Genomic DNA, 21,625 nt, shown 5'->3' with positions numbered 1-21,625 from the left:
ACAATCTGGACAAAATAAACACAGTCACTGGGCAGGAGCTGTCTGTCCCCTGGGTTCAGACATTGACAGCTCTGTACAAATACATCCCCTTCATGGAGAGGAAGTCTCTGGCAATGCGTCTTGAGGTCATTAACATTTAAAATTAACTCTCCTTGCCTGAATCTTCAACCAAATACATTGTTTTCTTAATTCTTTTCTTCTTCTTCTTTTTTTTTTTTTTTTTTGGTCAACACAAATACTGTAGTCCTATTTCTGATTACTGCCAGGTTTTTAATATTTATTTGTATTAACTTCATACTGAATGCACATATGAGAAATTCTGGATCAGAGACAGATTTCTTATGAAATAACACACAGTACATAAGTGTATCGGCCCCTCCTGCCCTAGTGGTTATGCCTGGTGTGGTGTTGGGAGAGCAAGGTGAGCTGTCCTACATGAGTATCCAGATGCCTCACAGGCTAAGCATGGGAGAAATGATCTCCTTCTGCTTTTAAAGGGGAAGAAGACAACTGTCCTCCTCCCAACCTCAAAGGCCTCCTAGGAAACGCAACTACATTGAATTCTAACTCCAACTACTTGGATTTATGAGTAAAACCTCTCCAGGACCCAGACAGACCCCGGTGTTTCTGGCTTTGTGACATGGAAATGCTAGACAGGTCATTGTTCCAGTCTTCCTGGAACCTGGCTGCAACCTAGGGACCTTGTCCAGGCTTGTAGCACAAAGAGACAGAGAAGTTTTATTATCCACTTTGGTCAGAGAATTTAACCAAATGGCTACAGATGTCAGTTTTATAGTGTGTGGATGTTTCTTGGAAAAGAGAAAGCACTCTTTTCTGCATAAATATACTCTATAAACTATACAGTGTATATATTTCCATGGCTCAGAAGCTATTGCTTTTTGAAGATGCACAGAAAAATTCAGGGAAGTTTTATTTTCCTAAAGCTCTATATTAATAATCTGAGACTATAGATTTTACATCAATCTGTGACTTTTGTTAATACAAGTCCATTAATTAGAGAAAGAAACATTCATTCTATTGTCAAAAACTAGATATCTGACTCCCCAGTGGTGAAGTAGAGATACTGGACAGGGAAAATTTATCCATAGTAAATGTCACCTTGTCAAACCAATAAAAACATATATATATAAAAATATATACATATTCATTCATTATATATACACATATATGTGTATATATATATGTGTGTGCATGTGTGTGTACATACATATATATATATATATCAGCCTATAAGTTCTACCACCAATTGACCTGATTACTATTTAGGACAGCAAACTTTCCACTTTTTTTGTTGCTGTTAAACAATTTCATTGCATATAGCTGAGTTTTAAAAAATATTAAGTAATTGTTTTAAGTATCTTATTGCAACTTTATATAGACTTTAAACTCTCCTATATTAAAATATAAGAAAATAATAAAATGTATCTTTATGGCTTCAGGAGGTTTAGTATATTTGACTAAGCTATATATTCAGGAAAATTGATCACAAATGTTATTAGACACTTTTTTAGTGTAAAAAATACAAACCTACAGCATTTTTAATTTAAATAACTTAATCACCTTCTCCATTTCAGACTGAAAAAATGTTCAGTATCATACATTTTGATGTTTTTAATTAATTACTTTAACTAATAGCATTACTAAGCAATATAAGGTCTAAAATAAGTTTTGGAGATGCAGTAATGGACAAACTATGTGGAAAATTTGACATAGATCTTTCAGGTATTCTAGATAATTCTCACTTAAATACATTAAGGTGAGCAAAAAAAAGGATGTGAAAAAAGTTATTTTAAGAACATAATTAAATATTTCCCAAAGACCATGACTGGAGAAGTTATTATTAATTTGTCTGCAGTTGAAATATATACTTGAAGACTTGGGATTAATTAAATTAAGATACAGTATAATAAATATTTTAGAAAATATGGATATCATGTAGAAATTATTGCTGGCAGAGAAGTTACTTAACTTAAAATTAAAATATAGCAAAAAGATGTTAAATAGCTATAGAAAAAAATTAATTTAGCAAACTTGTGAGCTTAAGTTTTCATGTGTGCCTTGAAGGAAATCTTTACCTTCAATAGTCATTTCCTAGCTTGAAAAAAAAAGGAAGCAAGTAAGAAAAATATGTCTCTATCAGTCAAATTGATAAAAAGTCAAACTGTGAACTTTAAATTGGAAGAAACTAAAACTATTTCTTTTTTATTGATTTAGAAATTGAAGTCAACTTTTCTTTTGAAAAATCAGACTCAGTAAATATGTTCAAGTCATAACCAAGACCTATACCTTTTCTGAAACTATTAAAATGGACAAAATTCGTGGAAAATCAATATTCAGCTTTTTACCAAGAAGATTTTCTCACACTCTGAGAAAAGACTTTGGATGCTGAAGAAGATAAGCCATTCGTCTGTTATCATCATGATTTCTGCTCTCACGTTTTCTCTGGTATATTGAGTTGAAACTAGCTCTCTATGGCTTTTGTTTATCTTGCTTATGTTTGGGTTTGGTTTTTTGTTTACAGTGTAGTGGCATATATCACAAATTACTAATTTAAAAACATATCATTGTCACACTTTAGAACAGTGAGGTTAGAGGGTGCGAAAAGCTTCTGAGAGGGACAGGTTTGAGGACAATAATTCTATAAAAGCATGTGAAACAGAAGGGATGAGATTTCTCAAAATAGCATTAGATGCTAGAATAAAATGTAGTAACTTCTCTGAATTTCTAAGGAAACATGATTTTCAGCCAGAATTTTACACACAGTAAAGTATTCATTAAACATAAAGACATAAAAATATTTTTAATCCTAAACAACCTAGAAAAATTACTAGTACGTATATTTTCTTAGGACACCGTTCCAAGAAAAAATAAATAAATAAACAGGAACCCAGGGCATACTGTCTACAGCACGGTAGAGATGTCAACATAGGTAAAAGATTAGAATCTTACTTGTGTCCCAAGGGCAAATAGCTTATATGCATTAGAATATCTATTCTAGATTGTAAAGACTCCAGGAAATAATGCTTATGGAACTAAAGGGACTTCTAAATCTATTTCGATTTAAAATGTATAGTTCTCTTCCTTTCTGAGAGGTTTGTGACCAATAAGATTATATATTCTTTAATTAATTAATTTTAAAACTGAAGTATAGTCAGTTACCATGTGTCAATTTCTGGTGTACAGCGTAAAGTCTCAGTCATGAGAATATATATATATATATATATATGTATACATTTTCATTGATTATATATTCTTTTGATTGGACTACAGAGACATTAAAATATCATTAAAAATTTCATTAAAAATTTGATCTATCAAATTTCTTCGGCATGTAGTTGCTGGTTCTGCTTTAACAACATTGACAAAATGACAGGGCGAGGAGTGGTTGTTGTGGTCATGGCTGTCTACCATCTTGAAATGACTTTCCAAATATTTGGGAATATTCTCATGTTACGAATTTCCAGTTTTCCACATGCACACACACACAAAAAAAAAACTCATGTTACTGGTCACCCTTTAGCTAAAACAAATGCAGATTATCTAGATTTTAATATTGGAAAACACTTTTATGAAAAAGTAGGATTTGAAATTCAAAGTAAGCAGACACACTCTGTACAGAACTTTAGTTATTTTGCTGGCAAATGAAACGACACTGATAGCAAATACCCGAAGTTGAGACTTTTAATAAACGTATTTTCTGTAGGTAACTATCACTTTAGGGAATTAAAATGGTAGAAAGATAAAATTAAAACAAGAATGTGAATCAATCCCAGAGATGGTATAATATTTCCAGAAAAATTGTCTCGTTTCAGTAACTTAGCCATCGTAATAATCTTTCCACATATTTACAGTGAAGTAATGTTGTTTAAATCCACGTTTTCCCTATAAAAGTGGCTGCTGAAATGTCAGATATGAGTTAGACTTACATAGCTGTTTAAAAGAGTCTCAAATAGAACCAAAAGGATTGAAAAGTAAATGATTTATATGGATTTTATTTATGCTGCACAAATTCAAATTTAAAGAGCTAAAATATAATTTGTTTAGAGTAGTGATTTTGACCTCCCTCTACTTCTGAAAGTTTACCTACAAATTACTGTCAAGAAATAACACCTGAGAATATCTGTAGAGTTTTAATAAAATGGTTTTCACTAGACCATTGCTTTATTGAATGACTCACCATGAAAACCCGAGATCATAAAGCCAGCCAGCAATGCTATTAGGTATGACAAAGACAACAAAGAAGAATGCTTGATAGGGCTCTCTAAATTTGAGAGTTCTATTTACTTGAAGAAGGTGAGTGTTAAACAGCAAAAAGAAATCTATAAGCAGGAATAAATAAATTTTGCTGCAACAGCTGAGGAGCATTTTTTTTTCTTCCACTCTAAAATGGAAATTCTCATAGGGAACAAAGAAGAAGAGATTTGTTTTCTAGGTCAGATCTCTCTTTTCAGTAGACATGGAGATCTGCCATAATGTGGATTCCCACCTCACAGAGAATTTAGAGATGGGACTTCAGGGAGGACTGGGGGAAAAGCCAACCCAGTCTGATAGTCAACTGGGAGAGTTTCTACTGGGTGGGAGCAGTGAATTACTTGAGATACTATTGAGCAAATGCTATGATGTGCTCTAATTCTATTCTTACTCATCCATTACTGCCCTCCCCTTTTGATTGAACAATTCTCCGAAAAGGAACGATTATTTTTTTCAGTGTTAGAGTGTACATTTGCTCCCAGAAAGCTTTCTTCTGGCTAACATGTGTTTGTGGTGACAATACTATTAAAGAAGGGAAGTGTTGCCACTTTCAGATACAGGAACCCATTTCTCAGTCGTCGTGTAAGAATTTAGGTGTACGGAGTACCAGCAAGAATCGCAGCTTCTCATCACAGGCAATTATCAACCACACTAATTAAGTCCAGGTATATTGCTAAATAGTGCAAAGTTTCCTTAGGTAACACGATGTGAACTCTAATAGTAAGTGTATTAAAATTAAATATTGAATATGTTGTATCTTGTGATATATGCTAGCAATCCTTACACAGAGCCAGGATGGGTGCCAAGAAGACCTACATTTATGCGTTCTTATTTCTTTTTAATATATAGAAGATTAAAAAAGAGTTAATGAGGTTTTTTGTTTGTTTGTTTTTGGGTTTTTTTGCCCATAGAGTTAGAAAAAGATTCCTTTTAGTAATAATTTTCCCCCAATCAATATGCAGTAGGTCTTTTGGAAGACTAGAGAAGATATAACATGGGGAAAAAAAATAATAGCAACATCTTGAAAACAATCTTGAAAACACCAAAAACATACCACATCTCAAAACTTGCGCCCTTTGATGAAGGTAAGCATGCATGATAATGTAATTCCATCAATCTTTGTTTCATGAAAACTTGGCCACATTAGGGATCGAACAATGTTGATATGTTCCTAAGAAAGTATTAATAACAGTGCCTCATAAAAAAGGCACTGGAATGCTTCACTGGTACAAATTAAATTTTCAAATAAAACAATAAATACAGAGGAACCTGGTTGCACTTTAACATTTTTGAGAATCAGTGTATTTGAAAACTTGATTGCTGTTACATGCTTGCAAAAAATCACAACTCAATCAAAACAAGCTATTTTGCTTTAAAAATAGTTTGGAGAATCATTTTAAAGAAAATATTACATAGATTGATGTTTCTTTGATTTTCAAACAACCCATTTACACTAGATATGCGTCTTATATCATTTAGTGGTACAAATGTACTTCTATATTGTTTGCAATAGTTATCCTGTTTATCACTTCACTGACATCTTCTTAAAAGGTTCAGTTTGATGCATTTTATTTCTCTAAACTCGTATAAAAAAGGCTTCAGAGGTTGAAAATAATTAAGCAGTGTGGAAAACAATCAGGGTAAACTCCATTGGATTTGGAGGTCTTCCTAGAGATAAAAGTAAGTAACTAATAATCAGTTAGTAAATATAAACTAGAGAGAAAATACAAATGCAGAAGATAACCAACAAATGTCTTTGCAGGTGTTTTAACAAGCGGGTGAAAATGACAGAAAATAGAATCTATCTAATAACATTAAAAATTATTTAGTGCATTCTTGTGTACATGTATGTATAGGCATACTTAAAATGCTAAAATATACATCTTAGGGTACTTAAACCCTCCCACCCCAAATCCTTGAGAATTTTCAGGTTATATTAGTAGCAAAACTTACCACTTTAAAATGTGATCTCTTAAATACTTTTAAAATATTTCAGTAAATTTTGTTGTAATGAAATTGGAAGACGGCATTCAGAAAAATTTTCTTTATGGTCAGTTGTGGCTATTTGCCTATGGGGGAAAAAAGAGATGAAATGGTGGTTCCTATCTTTCAAGAGATTACAGTTGATTGAAGGAGATAAAACAATGATCTATGTATGATTCTTTTTAATGCATGGATATTTATGCAGGTATGAAATATTACGGGAGCAGAGAGCACAGGGGAGCACCCCCGTCGGTGGGAGGTGAGGCAGAGAGAGTGGGTATTCCAAACAAGGTCTTTAAGTTTATTTTCTGATTTTAGGAATTTGATATAAAATCTTTGAAAAAAATTTTTTTAAAATATCCCAGAGAAGTACACAGAAAAAGCTTTGTAATCCCATGAATCTGATACACAACAAAATTGTAATGATTACTTCATCTGTCTCTGTCTGTCTACTTGTCTATCCATCCGTCCATATATCTTCATACTCCCATACCAATCCTTCTATAAAAATATCTATTGGGAATAATGCTGTTTATATATTTGTATTTTGTGTTTGCTTCACAGTAAGTATATTAACATTTTCCCATAGCATTAATACCTTTGAGAAATGGTTTAAATATCTGCATAACATCCACTCTTATAAACATATGTAATTTGTAAAATTATTTCTTACAGAAGAATATTAGTTTGTAGGGTTTTTTTTTTTACTAATTATTATTAATTAAATTCTAACAAGTTTCTTGTCCATATCTCTAATTGTCAAGAGAGAATAAATTATTTGAAGTAGATTGGTCCTTTCTGTGGCTTCCCCATTTGCACTAAAAAATAATTAAGCCACTTCAGTCTGCTGTCTACAGCATGTGTTTGCCAAAGGATAGTTCCATTTTTAAATATGAAATACAAAGCATCTTATTACTTTTATACATCTGTTGTTCAGCATAGTGCCTTGAACACAGTAAATATTTTTTAAATGTTTGTTTCCTAGATCATTTTGTTAGCATAAGTCTACACTGGAGATGATATAACTAGGTGGTTTATATTTAGATGATTTTATCTAAAATTCTTCCACTTGACAATCTTGTTATAAAATCTGACTTTTTAAATGCAAGGGTCTCTCTGCCTTATTTCTTAAAAGATGTAAAACCATTATGCTAACTCCAAATTTGAAGTAAGCTGATGTTGACAGCTGTCTAAAAAGTTACAGTTACATTTTGTTATACAATTCAATGTGTGTGTGTGTGTGTGTGCATATATATTCACAAAGAGAGAGCGAGAGAGTCCACCTGTCTTTACCTATCAATTTATTTACATCACACAAAATGTAAATGTAAACTGTTAATTTAAAAATCTTTATATAATGTAAAAATACAATTATATATGTACATGTATATATATATTCAAGTATATATAATGTAATTTTACAAGACACTCACAAAAAAAATCTGGATTGCTGGTTTTCCATAAAAAAATCAGAAGATCTCTTGAACACTGTGACAGTGGTGCCTGGTAACAGTTAACTAAAGTTGACTAGTGGTATTTCCTGTGTTCAATACCCCACCTCTTCAATTTCATTCATTTTCCTTATGCAGTCGACCCATGTAAACTTTCATATTAGATATTCTTGAGCTATGTCATGCCTAAGTGACTAATTTTATGGGAGTTATATTAATTAATTGATTTAAAAGCAAATAAAAAAGATTACTTAATTGACTATTTCGTTGTCTCTAAAACACAGATTCACTTTCAAAACTCAAGAAAAACTTTTGACTTGATGCTCTAATATATATCCTTTATTGTTTATATTCCTTATATACTTTATTTCACATTTTTCCAATAATATCCTTCCAAAGCCATTATGATATAACTCAATCAAGGGACACTTGAGTAAGGATAGCTCCCATAACGACATGGCTAACATTGTTCTCTAATATCTCTAGATGCTCCCTTTGCCGTGCCCCCCCAGCATACAAGAACAACAACAACAACAACAACAACAACAACAACAACAACAACAACAGAACCTCCAGTACCTGTGACTAAAAAAGGTGAGCTGTGCTAAGTCAGTAGAAGATCCTTTAGAAGTATGAAGGTGAGAATGAGAAATCATATAAATTCAAGATTATGTTCCTTCCCTTTGGTGATGGAATGGAATATTCCCAAGTATTTTGAAATTGGTAACTTGGCAAGACTTCTGGATTGGTGAAATAAAGAGCTTTGCAATATTGTATCTCAAAAGTGCAAAGATAAAACTGGATCACATTGTCAAAAAATTTTTTTTAGTATTCTGCAAGTTGACCAAAAGCATGCAACAAACAGAGATGCATTTATTTAAGAAAAACTATTGAACTTTTAGGTAAAAATTTAGATGTCATAGCATTCTTAACCAGGGCTTCCCCCTTCCCCCAGATCCAATTCTGTTTGTTTAGCATTTCTACCAGAGGAGACCAGCTATGAAAATCAGCATCTTTGCTGCTGAAAGATGTTCACTTGATTTGATGTGAAGCATGAAATATCTGGATAGATGGACTGAGAGATATGAATTGTTTTTTCAAGAAATGATGTCATATGATATAGAATAATCTGCTTCTTGCCTTTTCAATTATTAATAAAGTTTATATAGTTTCCTGTTTTGTCACAGCATTAGCAATTCATTTTATCATGAATTATATTATATATTCCATTTCATTGCTAGTCCATCAACTACTTGCTACTGATTGGCATTTAAGATGTTTATCATTTTTTGCTGTTAAAAATAATGCTACACTGAATAGTATTATAATTTATATATGAACATAATATAAGCCTTTATATATATATATATATATCACTTGTATATATTTATACAACACTTGCATACTTTTATATCTAATATTGCAAGAAAAAAGAGGCTCTTCTGTGGCTTTTAAAAACAATTCTAGAATATACAGATATAGATATTGATATAGATATAGATACAGATATATATAGAGATACAGACATAGATTTTATTTTAATTTCTTTTTTCCTGTGTTAGAATGTTAGCTGTATGAGCCATAAAGAATTTTCCTCTGTACTGAGCTTCTGCTACAAAATAGGCACTGAATCAATAATTTTAAAATATAAATGGATAAATATATAATAGTATACTTTTCATTTTATTATGATATATTTTAAAAAATAGCAACTAACTTGCCTCTTGGTCTGAATTTTGGTTTTAAAGGTATTTTGAAACCACATGGCATTATTTTAATACAAAAAGGAAAGATTGCCACATTCTACTAATAAGGAGATGATGTCAAGTATATTAAATGTAAATTCTGCATTTCTGCCTGGTAATTTAGGTTAGTGACGTTTCTACCAAGGTTGAAATAGAAAGACTGGTAAGAAATTCAACTATCACAGAGCACAAGCTTGCAGGCGTGCTAAATAAAACATAAGCCGTGTCTAGCACGGCTGGTTACTGCAATTAAGTTTCAGCAAAACATTATTTATGACGTTAAGTCAATGTTGGTAATTTGAATACTATTAATTTTATAGTGTTTATAATTAATTTTTAAATTAGTTTTGGTCATATAGCTGTATAAACATATAGATTTTATATCCAGGTCTATGTTTTGGACACCTTAAGTAACATTAAAATAAATGATTAAAGTGAAGTGGGATGTACCTAAGTTTACATAAAGGTATATAGGTGTTTTTCCATTAAAACATAACCATATCTAACATAATTGTGAGAAATCCTGTCTGTCTTGCTTTTGTCTTTGTACCAGGTATCTGTTAAACCAAAGGCAAAAGCACATTTTCCCTCAGTGTAGTGTATGGAGCTTTGGAGCATTTTTCTGCCAGTGGACTTCTAAACTCCATAAAAATAGTTGACATTTCTGGTTTATTTAGTACCAGCAACAAAAAAAAACAAAACATGCTAAAAACTGTCTATATTCTGATTTTTAAATATCCATGAAAACCACTAATCTAAAAATATAATCAATTCATTCATGATACATAGACATAGAAAAAGATGTATTATATATATTTATATATATATATTATATATGTCTTTGAAGATAACTTCAAAGCTCATGGAAAACACCTGTTTTATGTGTAATTAATATGCCTATATTATCAGATTATAATAACCTGACATATAATTAATATATAAATTCTACATATAAATTCCCAAAGGGAAGAGAATTAAACACCATATTATTAATCCTGATTTTAAAACTTAATTTCTCAAGCGAATAAAACTGATTGTAGTAGGCTAAGTTGTGTGTTCACACATTAGAAGTGTAAAATAACATGGAAAAAAATTAAATGCCATTGAGCCCCAAGTTATTATTATTAATCATTATTAAGGCAATTGAGTGGAAGAAAAACATAGCAAACTATTTAAATGTGTTGGGCATTAAACACAGGATATATAGCTTTTCACCATGTATATACTATTCAGGCTATTTAAACAGTGGAACCCCATGATAGCTGATATTTAATTTTTCTTGACCTTCACTTATTACTTGGATAATTAGAACTTTAAGAGATCGGACACATTTCTTCTATCTCCCTATGGCTTAATTTCTTAATCTATAAAATAAGTGATAACTTGTCCTAAAAGAATTGTTATGAAATTTAAATAACTCAGTAAGTTCAAAGCCCTTAGAAAACTATTTGGCCTCATAGGGTAGGAAGAATGCTGGAAAAGGAAAAGAACAGAACTTGGTATTTATTAGGAAATAATTTACCTTTTAAATTAACATGAGCTTCCTTGTTTATTCAGTGTGTAAGCTATAAGGATGTTTTGCATCAATGTCTTATAAAATTATATTTTGAAGTCACTTTCCATATTGCAAACAATATGATTAATTTTTGCCATGGATTTAAGATAACCAATATCCACCCATTCTTAACATGGCAATAATAAAAAGATAAGAATAAACTATTTTTAATCGTTAAAATAATGTTTTCAACGGGGATCATGTACGAGATTTGGAAGGCCAGACAATAGGCCCTCGTTCTCCAGAAGCACTCGCAGCTACACGTACACTTGGAGTTTGAGAACGTCAGCTTCAGAGTGACAATACTGTTGCCCAGCTCTTAATCTTTGCTCCCCTAACTCTTCCAACGGTTATCCGTCCCCTCATTCCTTATCGTTTCTGTTTTCCTGACCAAATCTTGCCTGTAACTTGCTCATTAAAAACAAACAAACATTTATTCATTCAAATAGTTGGTCAATTTGACAATCAACATTAACCAAGTTGTTGTTACAGGTGAAGCCTTGTCCTAGGAATTATGGGGAGTGTGACAAGGCAGAGAATGCAGGCCTAGCTCATATATTACATATAATTTCACAAGACATTAAAATAATGAATCATTCATGAAAATATGACTTCATTGCCTATTTAGTGAGTGTCAAATTACCATCGTATGTGCTATGGTTGAGCCTTCTTTTTAAATAACATTGAAAAGTAATCAAGAAATATAACAAGATTTGATCTGCACATTATTTACAATATATTATTGTAAGCACAAAAATAGTTAACAACTGAATAAAGGTCATCTAAACAAAGCTTTCCCCTAGACTGAGGAAAACATGCCTATCATCAAATCATCACTGAGTCTAGAAAGGTGTGACTAGTTTCCAAAAATGAACGCAACGAAAAATTAACCAATGATTTTAGCTTCCTTTATACCGAAGATTAGTTCTTGGTGATATGTGTACAACATACCTAAAAGAATCTTTGAAATTTAATCAACTGTTAAGAAATATTGTTGAGGACCCTAAAGGACATGACTGACACATAAGAAGGTCACGATGGGTTTTGTATACGATCACACAGTCGCACAGGATGGAGACAAGGAAATACTCCTTTCACGGAATTGGTGAAAATCATGCCTGGCTATATAGCATTGAGCTAGTATTTTTTTTTTTTTAACGTGACTCCTGTCAACTCAGAATGTGCTCTTATGAGGGAATCTTTTCTCATCTATAGGACTTGACACTTTCAAAGTCTCAGACTGAGGAAATGAATGAGGGTCAGAGAAAAGACCCTTGCCTCTGAACCCTAGACTGTAACCCTCTCCTCCTCCACCCATTTCTTCTGAGCAACCTTCTTTTGCTCTGGCTCCTCCAGAAACAAAAAGCCTTCTTTCACTTCTTTTTCTGGAAGTTGAGGTTTAAGTTATCCATGGGAAAGAGCTAGATTGGCCCTGCCAATGACAGCCCCAATCTTTAGATACACAAAATATTGCCTAGACTCCCGGAGGATGTGAAAGCGTTGCTCCTTAAACCACAGATGCCCTTCTAGATAAACCACCCCATAGATTGATTAAACAATTTCTGGCAAAAGCCTCCAACCATCAAGATCCCAGTTGAACTTCTACGCCATGGTGCCCCATGGTTTACAAATCCATACTTCACGTGCACAGTCCTTATTCTGGCTTATCTCCTTCTAGACAGCATCTTAGAACAGACAATTTGATAGATTTTAAAAGCTTTTATAAAGTGCTAACTCTATAAAGTGCTTACTTTCTTGAAATAAAATTAAGTCTTCACTCACGGAGGTGAATGAAAAATACTTATTGGAACTGTCAGTTATTCTGAAATTTTGAAACACCTTAACTGCTTTATGTTTCAAATGAGGGAAAGACATTTACGAAATCATTTTCCAAAGTGCATTTTTACAAACAAATTACCAGCGAGGGTTTTAGAAATGTTTATGTGAGTCCAATTTACATTAAAGAACCAGAGAGATAAAGACACTGAGTCACACAATCAGCTACCAGTGACATTTATAATTTAATTAAGAAGGACAAGATTCTTTTACAAAATGGTCCTCTTCCTTTTAAACATAAGAATTCCAAACCAGAGATTCAATGTTTGCTCAGTCAAATGAGATTAGTGGTGAGTAGGACTTATTAAACAGCTCTGTAAATGGGAGAGGGTGTTGAGTTTTCTGTTTTTCTTCTAATTAATATTTTTCCTGGTAATAAATAAATCAACTTTTGAAATCAATTCATTTGAAAGCAAATCTTAAGAAAAAGGTTACATAAAAGGTATATGCATTTTAATTTGAGGCCTACAAGTTTAGTAGGGTAGCAGGGTAGTTTACCTAGGGTATAAGGAAATTTTGTTCTTCCATCGGCCCTCTGAAATTTGGATATAATAATAGACTCCCATTGCTGGAGTCGACTTAGTAGAAAGGTGTTTATGTAACTTCAGAGGAAAGTAGCTATTTGCCAGCCATACACATGACAGTTAAATGATAATTAATATTAATATCTCACCTTTAACCTATAGTTTGAAAGTCCAATGCCTATTTTCTGTGACTGTGTGTTTATGTAAGTATATATAAATATATGAATATGTGACATATATGCAAATATAATAAATTCATAGCTATATGTAACTCATTGAGACCATGAAGACTAACCTCCTTGATTTCACTGGGTACCAAACTTAACCAGTAGACCAGGAATCCCATATCATCTGTCATCAGGGAAACTCCATTTTCCCTTCAAGATCAGTGTGTCCCTTTTTTATTCTGTCAGTTGCTCCTGTCAGCTGATGTAAGCTGCTTCCTAACTTTTAAATTTTTTCATTATGTCCTCAGGGAATCACGGCTGTTCATCAGTAAACACATTCTATTCTAAATCTCTTCTTTGAACATTTCCTTGCCTTTTTGGTGGAAATGAACCTAGGATTCTCCTTAGGACACTGCTCCCTTGTAGTCCTTCGAGGGACGGCTGTTCTCTTCTACGTTTTCTACACGCTGCAGGCCTTGGAGGTGGAGTTGTTAACACTCATCCCCCTCATCGTTGTTTTCAGAATAGTCTTCACCTCTAGTCACTGAATTACTCAAGTCATACATTTCATGGCACCAGATTATACTACTCACTATCAGTTTTTTTTGGCTGCCATATGCACAGGCATACATAACTCTGAGTCACTCTGGCTGTTCCTGGCAAGACCCCTGGTCCCACCTCCAGTCCCCCCCCTATTTTGTCAGTCTTATCACCACCATCTTCCAGCTCACAGTCCATCATTCATAGATTTTTGTACTTGGGTGTCATGCGGTCTGGCATTAATATTGACTTAATTTCTGATGATTTAAGAATGCACACATAAAATTCATCTAATAACGTTGCTTCTCATTTTTTCGATCTCCATCCCTCCAATCATCATGTTCTGCAGTCAACTTCAGTGGTTCCTTCTCCCAGACAATCCTATCCTTTATTACCAATATCTTTAACCTCTGTAATCACAATTGCAAGCAGTCTACTCTGTGGCAACAACTTTCTATCTTGTCTTCCCAGTTTAATGTCTTAGCTCTTATTTCCACCCACTTGTAGCCTCTTACAACCACACCATCACTTCCCTCAGTTTTAAATCATTATTCAAATACCATGTTCTCAGGGAGCCTTTCTTTGGCTCCCCAATAACTGGAATATGGTAAATATTTGCTGAATTAATTATTTCACCTTTTTTAATCTTGTTCACCTCTTATTGTAAATGTTGTTGGTATTTATTTATTAAAATGAAGACACAACTACAACTCTGATAAACTGAGAAGCCAAAAAGGAGATAACTGCCAAGATCCTAAATTGACAAAATAAGAAACTTGTAAGGTAGAAAATATAGAACGTACGTTGTTCTGTACACCAGAAATTGACACACTGTAATTGATGATACTTCAAATAAATAAATTAATTAATTAATTTTTAAAAAGAATGTAAATAGCTTATGGAGAAGATCTGTCAAGGACACAGAACTAAAAGATACAACTACTTTAAAGAAAGGAGATAATTATTCTTAAAAATTGCAAAGCGAAGAACGTGTGGTACAGTTGACTGTTCTCAGTGTAAAGGTGTAGTGGTAATCTGGGCACGGTTGCTTGGCAACGGGCTAAGGGATCCATACAAGTGGAGAAAGTTCAAGGTAGTTTCACAGAGGGCAGAACGGTGCTTCATTCGGAGTCAATTCTAATTAAACAAAGCAGTACAATGTAAAACCGTCGCATACTTCCCCATAGTTCCTGAAGATGGTAATTGTACATCAGGACAGTTTGTACAAAAGGTGGGATTACAGATGCCCCCTTTTTTCTTTTTTTCAAGTTTCACTGCATGACATCATTAGGAGAATTCATGAAACAATACGCAAATATGCATTTCCCTAAGTTTGAAATGACTATTACAGTTGTTGAAGGACGCCAAATTGACAGTAAGTAAACTAGAGACTATACCCCCTTCATTTAAAATTAAATGTTCCCTCAGTGGATTGATGAAACCAAACGTGAGATGCCTTTGCTCCAGCTTCAAAGGACTATCACGAGAAGGTTTTAAAGCTCCAGTCTATGAGGCGTATTATTCGCAAAAAGAGAAATCATCCAGTAATTGGAAAAAAAGAAAACTTAATAAACGTCCACTATAACATATGTATCTGCTAAAATGTCTGTTTCATTTTTAAAATCACTTCTCTAGTTCATTTTATTTTTCTGATTATGAAAATCATGGGATAGTGAATTAAACTAATTAACAGTTTGGAAAAATCTCAGAGTAGGGTCAGAACTTTTATTAGCCATAAAAATATGGGAACATTTTGGACATGCAAACACTCAAGGGAGAAGGGAATTTTGGTTAAGAGAACAGGAGCAAAATCTCAGATATGAAGGAATGCGAGGAACACTGAATAAACTATTTTGGCCCAGGTAAATGTGTATGAAATGATATGCTGAAAAATATGGCTGAAAATTCAGATTGTTATGAGAACAAAGAAAGATGGTTAATAGCAATCTAGTTCTAGAGTTTGGATGTGAAACCATAAGCCGTGACAAATTAATGAGAATGTTTGAACAAGGATGTGAAATGGTAAAATCCATGCTTCAAAAAGATAAGCCTGTCAGATGGATAAATGCTAAATTGGAAATCAGAGATAGTCAAGGTAAAAAGATCAGCCAGGGAACTGTAATAAGACTCGGTATGAATAGTGAAGTCCAGGGAGATAAAGAAGGAAATGGGAATAAGGAGAAATTGCCACCATGGTACTTCGAACGGGTCAATTTCCTCGTTTCTTCACCCTGGAATGACTTTGTATGGCTGGCTCCTTCCTGACATCTGGGTCTTATTTCAAATGGCATTTTGAAAAGGCCTTTCATAACATTCATTTCATGGTCTTGTTTGACTGACTTCATAATAACTACCATTTCTTTTTTTTCTTATTTTTTATTTTTTTATTGAAGTATAGCTGATTTACACTGCTGTGTTCGTTTCTGGTGTACAGCATAGAGAGTCAGTAATACATACACATATACATTCTTTTCCATTATAGGTTATTACAAGATATTGAATATAGTTCCCTGTGCTATACCTTGTAGGTGCTAAACCAAGTAGAAATTTGTTGTTTTATCTATTTTATACATGGTAGTTTGTATCTTCTAAGTAACTACCTTTTCCTGAAATCCCCTTGCGTATTTGGGTTTTATTTATTTATCAGTTTTCTCCCCTGAAAGGACTCATTAAAACCTAAGTGCCAAAGGACCAGGGTCCTTTATCTGGTTCACCTTTCACCCACAGTATATTGAAGAGTCTCTGGGACATTCTAGGCACTCAGCAAATGTATGCTGAGAAATGAAAGAATAAATAGACAGCATTCAGTAAGTGCTTGTTAAATAAATGGGGAAATCACTGGGATGAATAAGGTCTCGAGTTCATTCATGGAGCTTAGATGATAACAAATTGTTTATGAGCTAGTCAATGAAAAAGCATTGTTATTACAAGGTTTAAAAAGAAAGTTTTTGAATGTTTTATTGATGTGGTACTTGGTTTTTTTATCTTAAACTGAAGTTGTAAGATTTTGAAGATTTCAAATGAATTTTGTGAAACATTTGGACTACATCACGTCATTGCATCTGCGGTTGCATGTGATTCTCAAAATCACCATCTCTTTAACTTGTCTAAATGCTTAACTTCCTCTAGACCCAGTGTCCTTATCCATAAAATTAAGAAAAATTTTAAAGTATTTTAGTATCAAATGTACAAATTTATGTAAAGTTTTGACAGCAGTGACTGGAACATAGTGACTGCTGATTACAAAACTAGCTATTATCGTGAACACACACACACACACACACACACACACACACACACAATGAGCCACTGTGCAGTGGTTAAAAGCCCAGATTCAGCAGGGGCACTGCCTGGTTAAGAGTTCACTCTTCCACTACTAATTTCTCCCTTATTTTTCCAATTCTTGTTAGGATCCCTTCTTTTTAGGCAACAGAGCGGCGCAGTTACAAACACAGGCTCTGAAGACAGACGGCCGGGTTTTGATTTCTGCCTCTGCCACTTACCTAGCTGTGTTTTGAGGGAGTTCCTTAAAGTTCTGTGACCGTTTCCTAATCTGAAAAATGCACGTAATAACAGTGCTGCCCAACAGGGTGGTTATAAAGATCAGAGTCTAGTGTTATAAGGGTTTGAGAACAGTGCCCGGCACTTGGTAAGAGCTATGGGGGTTGTTAAAGAAAATGAAAATGAACAGCGGTGTTTGTTATTAAAATCACACAAAACAGTATCAGACTGTAAGTCCTCAAAACACATTTTTCACATGGAAAATACTTACTATAATTTTTAAAGTAAAAATACCCTGGCATATACTTTTAAATACAATTATTATGGATACTCAGAACAGCACATGAGCATTTAAAAACTTAGAAAGTGCCTGATGATAATGTATGATTTTTTTTTTAAACTTTGATGAATTGTCTTCAATTCACAATTTACTTGTAAATATTGACTATATATTGTGCAAAAAGCCATGCATATAGATTCTTCTCCAGGCATTTGAGTTAGAATTTATAAAACTTATTTTTAACCACTTTTATTGACATATATTAATAATATGTTAATATATAATTAATAGTAAACTATTATATTAATCTAATTTATTTATAAATAAATAAATATAAAAATATATAAATAAACGTAATTTCACTTTTATATCTATTATTCATTTTCTGTTGGATATTTTCCTTATGACTTGTGTGGATTGCTTATCTATTTTTTAAATTAGTCTTCAGTTAGTTATGTGTTATAAATATTCACTCTCTAGCTGAAAAAATATCAATTTAATTTACTTAGGGAAATTTTCATAAAATAGACTACTTCCAATAAAAAGTCAAACTTACTAATCTTTACGGTTATTGTGTCTTATTTAAGAATCACATTATAATTTTATATCATCAAATATTCTGGTACCTTTTTTCCCCATAGACTGTCTGCTTGGCTCTCTTCTCAACTAGTCCATGTCACTGGGGTAACCTTAGACCAGTGGTTCCCAAAGTGACGTTTCCAGCTCAGCAGCCTCAGTGTCACCTTGGAACATGTAAGAAATTCAAATTTTCATGCCTTTTTTTCTACCGAATCAGAGACTCCGGGGATGAGGCCCGGCAATTTATATTTTAACAGTATTTCCAGGTGATTCCAACACATGCTCAAGTTTGAGAAGGATTCTATTAGAATTCTACAACCATGGAATCAGGCAAAGCAAATGAGAATCTCAAAGTGTCAGAACATTTTATGGCTTTAACAGGTGAGAAAATACAAAGGGAAGTTGTTCCATCAAGGGTAAAAAGTTTTTGAGCTAGAAGAGAGAGTTTAAAATCTCTAAAGATCTAAATGTTAGGCAATTAGATAGAAATGAGCACTGGGCAAGGGGAGAGGAAGGGGGAGGGAGCAACCCAGAAAATAGCAGTACGCCTGCACTCAGGATAAGAGGCTCCAAAATTTTTTACTTCCTCTAAATGAAGGCCAGCAAAGAAGCTAGCTAGAATCAAACACAGCGGCTAAGCAGTAGAGAGAAGGACCCTGCTTAACTTGATCCAGTGCTCATTACAATGTAATTAACATCACAGTTTGAGCCCCCTCCTGTAGGTTTCTCGGTGTGCATCATGGGTAAGAACATGCACAAAAGGGATGGGTGTGCTTGAGCACAAGGAATGCGAGTGAGCCTTAATCAATCATTCAGGAAAACGCCCCCTAAGCCAGGATGTAAGAACAGGAGAAACAAAGGAGTGGCTCCATTTTTCCTCTCTTGGGTTGGCGCCTCCCCCAGTCTCGGGGGTGTAGTACTATACTTCACTACCTTTTTACCTTTACTAATAAAATCTTCTGTTTATATCATGCTTTCTGTCTCTTGTTAAAAATTCATTTTTGGGTGGTGACAAAGAACCATGGTATCTTTTTCCCCTCCTCCCAGTAACATAAAGACATGCAAATCCAATTAAATAATATAGCAGCCAGGGTCAGTAGAAGAAAAAAATAGTATACATATGACATAAACATTAGTATTTTTGATTATGAAATCTGTGCAAGTATGGAATTTTGTAGGCATGTAACATTTATGAGATTTTGGCTGTTTTATACTTTTTTTTAATATTGGGTTTTTTGGAAGTACAAATTAAGAAGATTTTGTTTAGTGAAATTTAAAGGAAATGTGATATACATAATTTTTTAACAAAAGGAATTAAAAATACTTCTATTAAAATTTAAAATTAGTAAATGGGAATTAGCCTTATTCAAAGACTCAAAGATTCCTTAACTGTGACTGCTAAAAAATAGAAACGTAAGATTTGTATGTTGAATAAAAGAATTTGAGTTTAAATTTTAAATTTTAAACTTGTAAGGTTTATTAACTAAAGACAAAACTAAATATGTTCCCATGAATATACAAATATATGCTGGTGTTTCTATTTGGAAGAAAAAAGAAAACTCTGCTTGATACCGCATCATTCTTCAACTCCCACCCAACTTCTTTGCTTCCCTTCACAGAAAGTTTTCCCCCCAAAAGTTTGCATTCAGTGTCTCCATCTCCTCAAGTTTAAACTCACTTCGATATTCATGAAACAAGTTAATCTTTTTTTTCCCCCATGATCAATGACGATTTCCAAGCTGCCAAATTCTATGGATAATACTTTATCCCCATTTTAGGGAATCTCTTAATTCCTTGGTCATAAGCCAAACAAAATGACTCCGGATAACTTCAGCAAAGTACAGTAAGTGTACGTAGCTCACAAAACTAAAAGAAATGCTAAATAACTAGGTCTCAGGAAAAAAAAAAAAAAAAGACCATGAATGTTTGTTGGATATAGGTGGTGAAAACTGAAGGCAGTCTGTTCCATTGTTGTCTGTTGGTGAGATTCACATGGAACCTAAATACCTTCACATTCTGTGCCCATTCAGAGAAGTCGAACATTCACCTCTTCTTTGGACTTTATCATCAATTTTCCAATTTTGTTCCTTTCAGATGTCTGCTCATCCAACGAAGCCATTAGCCACTGTCAACACCCAGTGTAAGTCCATTTTCTGGTTATTGGTTTCTTAAGCAAAATGAACAGCAAGGTACAAATGCTTAAATCTCTGCCTATTCTTCTTTGAGGTGACAATAAAGAGGCATATAATACTAGAGCCATCTACTTTCAAGTAGTCCCAGTAAATATACAGAACCAGCTGTCACTCAAACACAGGTTTTTCTTTCCGCAGTCAACCTTGTCAAGGGAACTCCTTACGAGTCCACAGACGCAGGTTCAGAGGGTGGAGGCTACGTAGCCAAAGTAGGGGTCATGGGCATCTGCACCACTTGGCCACGTAATTAACTTACACCTTAAGAATCTCTTTAAGCCCCTATCATTACACCACTTCCATCTGATGATGGAATGATGCTGAGGACACTGCCCAATCTTATAGCTTATTGGATTAGACAATTTAGCATCTGAGCTCCCATAGCAACTTGCTGGCTCACAGTCAAGTTTTCATTTTCTAGAAGAGCTCTATAGCAAGCTAAAGGCTGCTTTGTAAAAGAACAGTTATTTGCACACAATGATGCAACTTTGCTTCAAGCCCCTAAAGGCATGCCCTGTAGTTACATTACAGAGTCCTGCCGTTGGCTCTGTACGACATTGCTTCCTGTAAGAGGTGCTTGAAACACCACTGGATCTGTTGTGCTACGTGGATCAAGTGGCAGAACAGCTTCCTGGTGACCTAGATTTCTTGCATGGATACTATTAGCTGAGCCCAACAGGAAGCTAGAAAGCAAGGGACATCAGTTGATGTCGTTCATAAAGTCACCCGGAGCCCTACCCAGGGAACAGGGAAAAGCTAAAAATGGTGGAGAGTGTATCTGGAGGAAGACATGAAGAATATCCAGCACATGCAAAGACTATCAGTGTATTCCGTGTGTGTTTCAGTGCTGTTGTGTACTTTGGAGATCCATCATTGAACCAACCCAATTAAAACTTTACCGTCATAAATTTTTTCATTGTAATGGGTAAGAGTGCTTTTGTGAACTTGGGCAAATCATTTTACCCATCTAGACCTCTGCTGCTTTATATGTGAAATGGCAATA

This window comes from Camelus dromedarius, chromosome 21 (assembly GCF_036321535.1).
Source record: "Camelus dromedarius isolate mCamDro1 chromosome 21, mCamDro1.pat, whole genome shotgun sequence".
In the NCBI taxonomy this organism is placed as follows: Eukaryota; Metazoa; Chordata; class Mammalia; order Artiodactyla; family Camelidae; genus Camelus; species Camelus dromedarius.
This window is presented reverse-complemented; position numbering follows the sequence as displayed.